Source organism: Hippocampus comes, unplaced genomic scaffold (assembly GCF_001891065.2).
Source record: "Hippocampus comes isolate QL1 unplaced genomic scaffold, H_comes_QL1_v1.1 scaffold143, whole genome shotgun sequence".
NCBI lineage: Eukaryota > Metazoa > Chordata > Actinopteri > Syngnathiformes > Syngnathidae > Hippocampus > Hippocampus comes.
In genome coordinates, this window is record NW_017805504.1 from 401,053 (window position 1) to 403,773 (window position 2,721).

A 2,721-nucleotide genomic window follows, 5' to 3' on the forward strand; every position below is an offset into this window, starting at 1 on the left:
AAAAAAAAAAAGCGAGAGGGCGGTAAATGTTGCTGACGCAGGAGTAATGACATTAGGCGCAAGGTGAAAATAAAACATTTGAATAAAAGCGAAAGCAGCAGGAGGCTGTAAATCTGCTCCACATTTTGCCGACGCCTCGTCCTCCACATGTCACGCTGTGCGCCCGCCTCGCCCAAATCAGACACCAGTGAAAAAGACCGCCGATTGGTTCACTCTTTCGGCGGCTAGTTCACACCAGCGTGAAGTAGGACTGCAGCTGTTGAATATTTTGGTATTCAGATATCCTACTGAAAATTCTAATGAATAATCTAATATTCGGATAAAAACACAAACTCTGTATTTTAGCTTGGTTAAAGAACAATTATGAATACAGAATTAAAAAAAAACAAAAATACAACGCATTTCACTTAATGGTTTTAATTTTTATATAATCTACATTTTTTTAACTTAAAAAAACTGCATAGGATGAGATGGCAATAGACGAATTCAGACAGTAGTGATTTTGCGGTCTGAAACAGCACTTTTGAGTGTGCCTGTTTTGTTAAAAACTGATCAGTATCTACTGCAACGGTGTCAGGCTGTTAGCATCAAATTGCGCAGTCATTTTGGCCTCTTGCTAGCCAATATTGGGCACTCGCTTAGTGGCTAGCTGCTTGCCGTTCACACTGGCAGCAGGCGCCTTATAATACAATGTCAGCGTCATTCATTTAAACTTTTTTGAGCGTTTTTATTTAGTGATTGAACATGATATCAGGATGACATGTTGATATTGGTGGCAACGGCTTGTGACAATACAAACTGGCCGCAACTGCAACCAGGAAGTGAAGCCAGCTGCCACACGACCAAAACGTCCAAATAAAACTGTACCAAGGCATTGATGTCCACATTTTATTTAGTTGACATTGAGTTTTTATTTCATTTTCGCATCTTTCACTACAATGGACATCAGTCCCTGTAATGGACATATTAGTTGATGTCAAAGTTGTGCATCAGCTACTACAGTGCACTTTATCTTTGATGTCCAAAGTGTGCACGTCTGCTAAAATTGCAAATTACTTGACATTACTAGTCTCTCTTGAAGGCCAATTTTTTGCTTTTAAGCTTTTTCCAAAATTGACTGTCTCCTGGCGTCTGTTTGACTTCAATGATCTCATGACGTTCTGTTCCTGTCAATCTTCAGCAGCCATGGACAAAATATCACCCCCGGTCAATATTTTCTAACGCTAACATGTTCCCAGCCATTACAAACAGTTTGCTCGTCGCGATAAAACGACACACAAACTCCAAGTGTAATTTTATCTGGTCGCCGTTGTCACGGTAACACCACTTTGCCCATCGATGTGTCTTTATGAGCGTTGCTCTTCATTAAGCACTGTGTGCCTTCAGAGAAACATGGTCACTTAGAAGGCTTGTGATGCTCGACTTGGTATCCGTGCAACGGGGGCCACTGCTTCCTCGCCCGGCTGCCGTTGCCCGGGTGACAGGCTCTGGATGCCGTTCAAACTGGTGAACGCATGCTGACACTTTGGGGGCCCGCAAAAAGGTCTCCCTTTCAATGCAAACGACCCGCTTTGCATGATTTGGAGACACCTGGGCCGAAATCCCGAGGTGAAAACAAATGGCGGCGCTTTAAGATAACACGAGGCAAATCTTAATGTCATCACAGGGCATTATGCTCAAACACTCCCCCGTTGGAGGCTTCTGTGGGCAGTCATGCAAAGCAATGTCATTCAAAAATCAATAGGATGGGACCTTCATCACACACAAGATATTTGGTTGAGATGAGAAGCTTCAAAGCAATATGGCAGACTTGCAGTAATAATAATAATAATAATAATAATAATAATACATTTCATTTATAAGCACCATTCAAAACACTCAAGGACACTTTACAATCAAAACAAGAACAATAAAACCACAGATAAAATTATAAATAATAAAAGGAGAGATGAATTTAATTTAAACTGAATATGCGATTTTAAATAGCTGACGCCTGGTTTTGAAACGTGGCAAAATGACAAATGTCATGTTGCGAAGTCAAACTGGCTATGGGGCCTGATTTATTGTATTTTTAATTTTTTTTTTTAATTCTAGAGAGGATGGTACAGAACCAAAATGGCAGCCATACTTCCTGTGCCTTTTCAGGCATGGCTTCTTGTGACTTGTTTGTGGGTCTGCACATGACTGAGAAGCCTCCCAAATATTATGTTTCGAACTCAGACTGACTTTTTTTTTTTTTTTGAATGTGTGTGAAATACTTACTTGGACAAAATGGAAGACTTCCTGTGACTTTTTAGGCATTTGAGCTTTTTTTGTGGGTCCATACATGACTGAGAAGCCTCCTAATTTTCATGTTGCTAAGTAAAATTGACTATGGGGGCTCACTGACTGTGCTGTTTTGTTTAGCAACATACAACATAAGTCCACAGAATTACAACCAGTCCCTGGCCACAAACCCAAACCAAATAATTCTCCACAGCCTTTCTTTTGGGTAAAAAAGCCTCTTTGTGTGGGCTGAGCTCATCCAGCTCAGGTATAAAGTCGAAAAAATCCGCCCGGTGGGGTGACGAAATCCAGATGAATAATGATTGCACATGCTTTGCTTTGCCCGTGACATATTCTTCATTTTTCTTCACCCCGTTTCACTTTTAAAGGTGAGAAATCCCAAATCCTTTTCCTCCCAAAATTGCCTGCCACTCCACTAAGACTGGGTAGCATGGT

The 2,721-nt window shown here is 41.0% G+C and overlaps 1 protein-coding gene across 7 annotated transcripts in view; it reads left to right on the plus strand.

Moving 5' to 3' along the window:
- LOC109520362 (adhesion G protein-coupled receptor L3) overlaps positions 1–2,721 on the plus strand; it is a 105,852-nt gene that overhangs the window by 1,234 nt on the left and 101,897 nt on the right. The gene's annotated exons all lie outside the window — the stretch shown is intronic.